The following is a 10,105-nucleotide window of genomic DNA, read 5'->3' on the forward strand; positions in this document are numbered from 1 at the left end:
CAGGCCTGGGGTTGGGGACAGTGTCTCCAGGAGGTTTTTTTCTTTTTCTTTTTTTTTTTTTTTTCCCCAGATGGTCCCTGTCAGTCCTGGAGGGTGAGGTGGGAGTGGGTAGGGGCTCCATAGGAGTGAAGAAAAGCTCCCTTTTAATCCCGTGTCTCCTGCTCAGCCCCTGGCTCCCTGGCCTCCTCACCAGTCCAGGCTGGTAAGTGGGTTTGGTATTGAGAAACCCCAGTGCTGCTTCTGGACCCAGTTCCTGCTTCTGGACCCTTGATCCTTACTCCTCCTCCTCATTATAATATAATCCTCACTAATCATAGTATAAGCCTTACTGTTGGTAACACGGGAAAAACGGATCAACAACTATGAGCAGGACAAAACCCTTCCGCTGCCCGTGACCCGCTTGGTGACCCCTGGCAGGTTTTTAGCCTCTCTGAGCTTCTGTAGGGTGGGAATTCGCATCCGCAGTGTGGGTGGCCCTCACGATTAAATTAAGAAGCGCCAGGCACTTAGAGCCCTGTCGTCATGTACTGAGCTTTCCGGGGAAACAAACAAACACCCTCAACCGTGTCGGGCTCTGCCCGGAAGGTTTGCGACAGTGTGAAAAACTCACCCGTGCAAGCCCACAGTCAAGGGCAACTTTCAGTTTCTTTAAGCCTCTTTAATGGCTTTCCCGGTGGTGCTCTTGGCATGCCCCCTCCCCCACCCCCAAGGTCATTATCGCTACATTATTCCGGGTTTCTCTGCTTATGCAGATAATTGCAATCAGCAGGCCCCATTAGGCCCCATTAGAGGGCATCCCATCCGGTACTTATCAAGCTTTAATGTGCAGCTAAAGCTCTTGGAAGGCCTTGTGACTCCCCAGAGCTGGAGTCAGCAGGGCTGGGCGGGGGCCTGGGAACCTGCATTCCTGTTAGGTTCTCGGGTGCTGCCAATGCTCCTGGTCACGGACCGCACTTTGAGGGCAAAGTGGCCCTCCGGTTTTTTTTCCCTGCACCTTGGAGTCGCCTGGAGAAGCTCGGAAGCTGATGGATCTTCCCTTTGCCTCAAGCAACATGGAGGATGTGAGCCCAGTGAGGAGGGCAAAGGAGACCGCCAGCTGCCGGCTGAACCTCCATAAGGAGGGAGGGGCAGGAGTCGGAGAAAAACGGAGTGGAGACAGGGACGCTCATAGTGAATACGCAGTGACATCTACGCAGGTTCTTTCCCGGGGCAACAAAGGGCATCGTGTGGATGTGACATGTTCACTGCGCTCTTGTCAGAAGTCAGGCCAGCAATCTACGGACGAGGGCGTGCTAGCCTCAAGAGGTACCAGTCGAAAGGCCCGAGTGCTCATCAGCACCGAGTGCACACACACACACACACACACACACACTCTCTCTCGCTGAACCATAGTAATAAATCAGCCCTCAGAGTTAGGTACTCCAAAGTGCCCCCAATACCCCTGTGACAGCCACAGGGTAAGTATCGGGAACTCAGAGGGCGACGAGGAGGCAGGCTTTGTCTAGGACGTCACTGTTGCTGTAAAACTGTCAACAATTACAAAGCGGTGTGCCAAAACGCGTCACCGTGGCCCGATGTGACTGCTTCCTCTGCTCAGAAGTCCGTCTTTTCCATCTCCCTGTCCCCTCCGTGCACGGAGAGCTGCTTCCCATATCCAGCCTGCCGTCCCGCGAACTCTCCAGAGCCCTCCCCAATTCCCTAAAATCAAACCAATTCTCTCCTCCTTGAGAACCCCCCTTGGCTCCCGTTTTCTGTCCTTTATGGCTCTTACACCGGGCTTCCTTGTGCTGAGAAGGTTTCTGCCCACGTCCTGATCTGTTCCATACTATTTAACCTGAAGTCATTGTCGAACCGTCTTGGCAACAGGAACTGTACTTTGCCCCAGTAAGCGCCCCGTGAACCCTTCTTGGGGTGGGCAGCGAACCCCGCCTAACCCTTCTCCAAAGGTTGCCACTCTGCTCCTCGGGGCACAGAGTGGGAGCGCGCTCCCCGACCCCGTGGTGTCAGGGGGGATCTGACCCCTTCTGGCGGAGGAGTTTGGAGTGCGAGAGACACCTGCCGTTTCCGGGCTGGAGGCGCTCATCTCCTAGGAGCTGCCGTCCCGTGTCCCCCAGGAGCCAGCGTGGAGCCCACTGCCCTGCACAACACGGCCAGGACAAGTGACATGGGACGAGGTTCCCTGCTGACCTGTGGTGGATGGAGACCCCGCGGGAGGAAGAAGCCCTTGACCCTTCTGGGAAGCATCGCCCACCCCACCTTGACTACCACACCATCCCTGGTTTGTAACCTCAAACATTAGCATTTCCTCCTGCTAACTCATTTCTGTTCAAATAACAAATGAATAGATAATACAATACACATAAATATATGAATAAATGAATCACAATGAGTAAATATATACAATATAAAAAGTACAGTGTTAAGAAGGAAGAAATTCTGGGGAATGTGCCTGAGTCAGAATGGTAAGCTGGTATTTTATCTTCTTTGACAGATTATTTAAAAAGAAAAAAAAAAAAGCATTCTCGAAGTTAGGCTGAGTAGTGTTCACTAAAAATGAGTCAGATTACAGAGGGGCGTCCGGGTGGCTTAGTCGGTTAAGCGTCCAACTTCGGCTCAGGTCACGATCTCGCGGTCCGTGAGTTCGAGCCCCATGTCGGGCTCTGTGCCAACAGCTCAGAGCCTGGAGCCTGCTTCGGATTGGATTCTGTGTCTCCTTCTCTCTGTCTGCACCTCCCCTGATCACACTCTGTCTCTGTCTCTCAAAAATGAACATTAAAAAAAATAATAAAATAAAAAATGACTCAGGCTACTACAGACTACTACAGAAATTATGCAGCAGCATTGGTCAACTGGGTATTTTGAAATATCCTGCCCTTGCCCACGTCAGTGGTTCAAAATGTGGCCACCTGAGGAACCTGTAAGTGGTTCTGTGGTTTTCTTTGTTTTTTTTTTAACGTTTACTTATTTATTAATTTTTTTTTCAATTTTTATTTATTTTTGAGACAGAGAGAGACAGAGCATGAACGGGGGGAGGGTCAGAGAGAGAGGGAGACACAGAATCAGAACCAGGCTCCAGGCTCCGAGCGGTCAGCACAGAGCCCGACGCGGGCCTCGAACTCACGGACCGTGAGATCGTGACCTGAGCCGAAGTCGGCCGCTGAACCGACTGAGCCACCCAGGCGCCCCATGTAGTTTTCAAGTAAGAGACAGTGAAACAGTCTTTGACTCCTATAAATTTTACAGATGGGGACTATGAAGCCAATGGGCTTCTGGGAAATCCCACTGAGTTCCTACCAGCTGTGTCTCAGCAACTGTCCCAGAAGCACGGGGACGTGTCAGCGAGGCTGGCGCCCCCCTGACCCTGGGCATCTCACTGAAGCTCCACATCCCCGTGTGCATGGTGGACACTCTCTCATCTTTGTTCAATTGCATCTATTTTTATTTTATTTTTATTTTTATGCCTAAGTCATGATTCAATGAAGCACAAAAGTAGAGATAAGATAGCAGCAAAGTACTAGACCCGTAATGTCAGGAAGCACGAGTCTGTCTATTTCGGAGTATGATAATTTTTCCAAGACAGGGATGTCCTCTCCCCTCAAAAAACAAGAACGCAAACAAAACAAAACAAAACAAAAACAAACCAGAAAACCCAAAGGCGTTTAGGAAATAAGACACAACCGTCTGACAATGTGATGTTATGGGTCTGGAGTCCCCAGGCCCATAAGTTATTTGTTTTTTGGAAAGTGTTATCAATCTATCAAAACTTCTTCATCAGTTCTGGTCTCATTTTTAAAGAAAGAAACAAATGCAAAATAATACTTTTGAGTGTGAAGTTCATGAGTTGTGTTTTAAAGAAAATGAATAAACCCCAAATCGTATTTTTTAATGTTTTTTTTTTAAATTATTTTTGAGAGAGAGAGAGAGAGAGAGACAGAATATGAATGGGGGAGGGGCAGAAAGAGAGAGGGAAACACAGAGTCTGAAACGGGCTCCAAGCTCCGAGCTGGCAGCACGGAGCCCGGCACGGGGCTCGAACCCACACACCGTGAGATCGTGACCTGAGCTGAAGTCGGACGCTTAACCGACTGAGCCACCCGGGTGCCCCCCCAAATTGTGCTTTTAATAGCAGAAAGAGACACAAGTCTTAGCACCACAGAAAGACCGAGAAGACCAGATTTCAAAGTTTATTGAAGACGTTCTCAGGGAGGAAGCACAACTGGTTTTTGGTTAAAATTCCTTTCTTTTTTGTTGGATATCACATAATATTAGTGGCCTGGCGTGTACAAGAGCAGACACCAGTGCCCCCGTGTGTTTGCCGATTCTGTTCCACATTCAGTCAGTTCCCAACGTACAGGTGGGACCTATGAGGGGACAGCAGGGGACCCACACTGTAGGAGATGACGCTTTGTCGTCATTTGTGTAATTTGTAATTATTTTGTAGGAGGCATGCTCTGCAGAGAGTACACTGGGCTCAGCGGGGGACCCACAATGACCGGCAAGGAGAGCGTGGTTTTACTCGAGTGCCGAGTCGTAACCTGCTTTATTTTCCAGACAAGTTGCTGGTTAACGATGGGCCTCCTGCTCTCGATTTATGCTTCCAGGAAACGGGGAAACTTGTAAATACAGTCAAATGATGGTGACCAGCATCTTGTTGGTCTGTGTTTAGACAAAGTGGAAAAGCAGAGCATGTACTGTGGATGTTGACGGCCGAAAGGGAACACATCTACCAAGCGTTTGGCACGTAAGATGAGTTAAACTCTTTTCTTTCTGATACTGATAATGTCAGTAGCATTATCAAGAGACATCTTTTGGGGATGCGTTGAGTACCTTCACAGGCCTCGACCCATCACTTCAGGCCAAGATATTATGTTTTTTTTTTTAAGTTTATTTATTTATTTTGAGAGAGAGAGAGAGAGAGAGATGGAGAGAGGTGGGGGAGAGGCGGGTGGGGGAAGAGAATCCTAAGCAGGCTCTGTATTAACAGCACAGAGCCCCATATGGGGCTAGAACTCACGAACTCATGATCAGGTGAGATCATGACCTGAGCCCAAACCAAGCTTAACCAACTGAGCCACCCAGGTGCCCCATGGTTTTTGGTTTTGCTTTGCATCAAGGAGAGTGCATTATATGAGGTTATTTCACTGAAGAGAACAGCAAAACCTCAAAGAATAGGTACTTTAAAATGTAGAATTGTATTCTTTGTCACGTGGAAGGACTCCAGTGGCTTCCTAAAATTAGGAGAGATCCAGACTCCTTAGATGATTCAGCTCCCTTTTTTCTAGGATGCAGGATGCTTCCTCATGGCCCATGAAGGCTGCTTGAGCTCTAGCCATCAAATCCTCTACATTCTCTATAGCGTTTCTGGGACCCCTCCCTCAGCAGAACTTATTCACCTGTCTGCTGCTTCCAGGGACACTCAGAATAGACCATCTTCTTATTTGGGAGGCAATGTGGCCTCCGTGTTGGTTGGTTTACGTATAAAAGACATGCTCACAGGTGAGTCACTTACTATCTCTGGAAATTGGCTGACCCGGGAGGGACAGTGATTCCAGGGCACCAGACGCCCCAGAGGTCAAAGCATCAGAAATCTAGAAAGTATAAGAAACAGTTAATTCCCTGGCAATCTCTGTTACGGACAGGATATCAAAATTCCTCAGAAGATGAAATTCGTTAACCATCAACCCTTTCCCAATATTTTATGTTTTTCTGAATTTGTGAGAGGAATCAGGCAATGTCATCGTATGAATAATTTAAAACCAGATCCAAATGCTGAAAAGAAAGCATGAAGAAACACTTTCTAAAGCCAAATGAAGTAAGTGATTAAGAGATCTGGCTGTGATCTCTCCGTCGAAACGTTTAACCTCCGGCTTTTGAGTATCATGCCCTCCTTAGCCCAAATCAGATAAATCCCTGATGGTAGGGCCCACTGAGAAACACCTCCTCATCGCTGGGTCTGTTCCCAACCTTCAGCCTTTGTACTTAGAACTTTCTGCCGGAATAATCAGCCACTCCTTGTCACTGGTAATGAGCCTTTATTATTTGGCGTTGGGGTTTTCCGCTTTGGTGGAAACGGAAGGCCAGTAAGAGGTGGGCATATGCAATAAAATCCGAGGCAGGGCTCAAGGCACGCTTTGACCAGATCGAACAAGACCCCGTAAAAAGATCGGGGGTCATGGGGGCACGGCCTCCCCAGGGCCTAGGGAATTTCCATATGGGGTGTGCCAAGGTCAAGGGGCACGTGTTCTCTTGATTACACAGGGGATCCAGGTCTCCCGTCCTCCATTTAGGGCCCTTGTGTCCAGGGTGGCAAGTCTTACCTGGCGTGGCGTGGAGGCTGGAGGCGGCACATCCACACCGAGGAGGACCTTCATCCCTTCATCCTCACCGTCCCTCGCAATTGTCCCCTGGTCTCTTGCAGCCAGGGTGCTGGGGCGAGCTCCCACCGGGTCACGAGAGCCCTGGGGTCTCATTTTTCCCGGTGCCGAGTTAAGGGAGTTGAAATCAGCCACCGCCAGGGCACGCACACTTTGGCAAGCGCCCCAAGCAAGGGCGTTTCTCTCTTTCCCGGTGAGCTGCTGGCCAAGCAGTTACCAGCGCCCACGGCGGGCAGTGGATGAAGGGCTTTCTCTCTTTTCCCCTGAGACTGTCCTCCCAGCGCTTCCTTCCTCTCCCCGTGTATCGTTCTCCTTCTCCAGCCTCCTTTTCACCCAGAACCTTCCTCACCGTCGAGTTCTGGCAACGGGATGATGCAGCATTTTGGAAACGTTTTTTGGAAACATTGAAAAAAAAAAAAAAAACAACTATAGGGGCGCCTGGGAGGCTCACTCCGTTAAGTATCCAATGGTTTCAGCTCAGGTCATGATCTCACGGTTCGTGAGTTCGAGCCCTGAGTCGGGCTCCACGCTCGCTCAGGGTGGGATTCTCTCTCCCTCTCTCTCTCTCTCTCTCTGCCTCTCACCCACCTCTCAAAATGAATAAATAACCATTAAGAAAAAGAAAAAAAACGGTAAAATATTTTATAACCCAATTGACCCCAACATTCCACTTCAGGTATATCTGAAACTCATTTGAGTATAAAAGGAAAATCTTATGCTCAAGGATGTCCTTTGCAGCCTCAATTAATAGCAGGCTAGGAAAAAAAAAAAAGGCAGACAAATCTGATCCAACCCTGAGCACTGCGTGTGTTGCTGGTTGGTGAGAAGCAGCTTCCAAACTGTGGGCCCGAGGCACTGTTAGTGACTTCATTACCAAAGAAAATTTAAATCGGGTTCACTAAGTTAGGAAATTGTGTCTCATACACTTTGGGGGGGAGAAAAAACCCTGCTTTGATGGAAAAGTTTTCCTGGTTAGTGCTCAATTAAGCCAGGAAATTAAATTACCCGGAACAGTCGATTAATTGAAGATCGTCTTAATTGAGATTTTTACAATCACATTTGGAATCAGGCGCTCCGCTGAGTGTCTGGAGAGGGGCTCTTTCCGCCGTGGTTCCTGTAGCTGGAGAGACGACGGGTGTACGGGGGCTGGGCCCCAGCTCTGCGCTGTGACCCGGGCAGGGGCCACGCCGTGCTCAGCAGTGACTGGAGGTACACCTGTTAGGACCGAATACAGGCACACACGTGGAAGGCTCAGGGCCCTGTGGGCACGGGGAAAACACTGGAATTGTCACAGCTGTCTCTCTCCGTCAGAGAGGGCGGTCCCCAGGCAGGGGACAGCGTGGGACAGCCGGTCACTCCTCTCTGGATTCAGGTCCCGCGTGTCCCTTCTCCTTCCGCGACACCGTTTCCTTTCTGTGACCGTGAGGCCGTGCTCCCCGCTAGTCACCTAGCACGGCACCCCGTCGTGGAGCCAGCCACGGAGCCAGCCACGGAGCCAGCCACGGAGCCACAGCACTGGCCTCCAGGTCCCGCTTCCTCTGCTTTCTCACACACTCTCTCCTCTTTCAAGTTCAGCGGTTGCCTTCCTTTACACCCAGCTCAGAATAGCTACTTTCGGGAAGTGCTAAATATAGGTAATCTGAAAAAGCCAGTTGTTTTCCGTCCCTTCAAGGGTTCCTTCCCCCCCACCTCGAGCAGTGAAAGGGGCTGGCGGGGGGCTCCCGCTCCCCTGTCCTGATGCAGGCCCCACTGGCCCCTGCTGGTGTCTCAGGGGCTCCCGCGGCTGCCAGGCGGGGGTCTCCGGGATGGCCTCCCGCCCCGTGCACACAGCATGAGCAGGGGACAGGGCCCGGCCAGTGTCCTTCTCCCGAAGGCCTGTGCTCGGCCGCATGAGGCGCGAACCCCCAGTGACAATGGCTGAAGCAGGGTCTTCGCCCGGGTAATCGGGGAGTCTGGAGGGGAGCGTCTCAGGAGTCCTTGGATGTCTCTGGGCGTCTCCGTCTTCGTTTCTCACGGGGAGGCCACTGCAGTGCTGGTCACCAGGCCATGTTCCCGGCCGTGGGCGGGAGACACGCGGGAGAGAGAGCTGCCCACCCAGCCCGCACAAGCTGTGCTTACAGCGAGCCCTCCTCCAGGGCCGAGGGGGCGACCCTGGCGGAGCGGGGCGCACGGCCACCCGCACGACTGGTGGGATTCGGGTAGGCAGGAGGGGGGACGCGCCTGCTTGTCCCCGTGCCGTCTGCGTTGTCACCCAGCACAGCTAGCTGCCCGTCGCACATCCCGGCAGTTGGGTCGATGGAAGGGGATTGCATCGCGGACCAGGTCCCCGCTTCCTGGCCCGGCCCCGATACCGCCTCAGTCCCGACCTCCACCAACGGCTCCCAGAACTTCACCCCATCACACTCTTACCCAGACTCCCGATCATCTCCTCCAAAACGGCACTTCCTCTAGCTTGGGCCGTGAAAGGACACCTCTGGGAGAAGCCTGTGTGAGCCTCTGGGTGGTGACCCACACCACTCGTGCACGAATGTTACTAACTGACGCGAGACTGCAGAACTTGGCTGAGCCTCTCAAGCTTACGGTGTTTACGCATCTTTAAAACCGCAGCGGAATTTCGCGGCGATTTCAAGCAACATGGTGCAATCAATTAAGTTGAGTTCGCGTAATTCATTGGATGGGAGACAGGGTTTTTCCTCGGCGGGAGGCCTGCTCTCAGGAGGACGCAGCACCGTAGCTGATGTAGCGGAGGGTGCAGGGCTGTTGCCCAGGACTCCCCTCCCTGCTCCGCCCTCGAGTCACTGCCAAGCTCGCGCTTTCCCAGTGCACCACACAAACTATGGCTCCCTGCTCCCTTCTCACTGACGGTAAAGGAAGCTAATTCTCCTTGGTATGGAGGGTATCACAGGTGCCGGTGGGATATCAAGGCACTGCCAGGATGTCCTGGCAGGTGACCTTCCAGCGGCTTCTGGCCATGGCAACAATCCCTCCTGATTCCCTCTCCGCTTTCCCATTAAATTTCGCCCTCCGGGAGAACCTGAGATAAGAAATTTTCTAAAAGCATGGACACTTGGAAAAGCAAACCTTTTGCGTGTAAGGGTTTGATTGGAATCTCCGGCCAGTTCGATCATCTACCAGGGACGGGGATGTGGTGGGGGAGGGGGCCACGGGCTGTGTCAGGAGCAGAGAGATGTCTTTTGGATTTTCCACAGACGGACATCTCTGTCGGGGTGTCCCAGGGCTTGTGACCTGGGTGATGGCCTGTCAGTGTTACTGAGTACAGCAGGGGCAAGGTGTCGCAGGGATGAGACGGGGAGGAGGGAAGAGGCTCGCTCTCTCGTCCAGAGCAAAGTCTAAGGTGAGTTTGGCCCATTAGAAAATCTAGCCTGTGGGAGGCAGAACAGAGTTGGCCAGTCTCTTGGTGGCTAGTGATTTTCCTCTCTAATTTATAATTGTTATGATCCTGACATCAGAGTTTCCTGACTCAGTTTGGCCCACATGCCATCCGGGCACTCTCTCTGGGTCGAGGTCTCCACGAAACAGCAGTGGGGCAGGGACACGGGAAATGTTGGAGGTAACACTTCAGCATCACTGATATTTTTTTTTTTTTGGGGGGGGTGTCAAATTGCATAGCTCTTTCTCTCATCCCAATAAGACATTCCCTTTCATCGCGCTGGAAAAAAATGGGCCCTTAGCTGTGGTCACCAGACCCAGGAGCGTCCCCCAGGCCACAA

At 51.6% G+C, this 10,105-nt stretch overlaps 1 long non-coding RNA gene across 1 annotated transcript; it reads right to left on the minus strand.

The window, feature by feature from the left end:
* Positions 1-5,613: 5,613 nt before the first annotated feature.
* LOC131492169 (uncharacterized) lies at positions 5,614-9,047 on the minus strand. Its single transcript, XR_009251911.1, has 4 exons — positions 8,784-9,047; positions 7,380-7,633; positions 6,318-6,732; positions 5,614-6,196 (listed from the first exon to the last, which is right to left on the minus strand). It is a non-coding gene; the product is annotated as an uncharacterized LOC131492169 (long non-coding RNA).
* Positions 9,048-10,105: the final 1,058 nt, after the last annotated feature.

The sequence above is a fragment of the Neofelis nebulosa genome, chromosome 12 (assembly GCF_028018385.1).
Source record: "Neofelis nebulosa isolate mNeoNeb1 chromosome 12, mNeoNeb1.pri, whole genome shotgun sequence".
Lineage (NCBI taxonomy): Eukaryota > Metazoa > Chordata > Mammalia > Carnivora > Felidae > Neofelis > Neofelis nebulosa.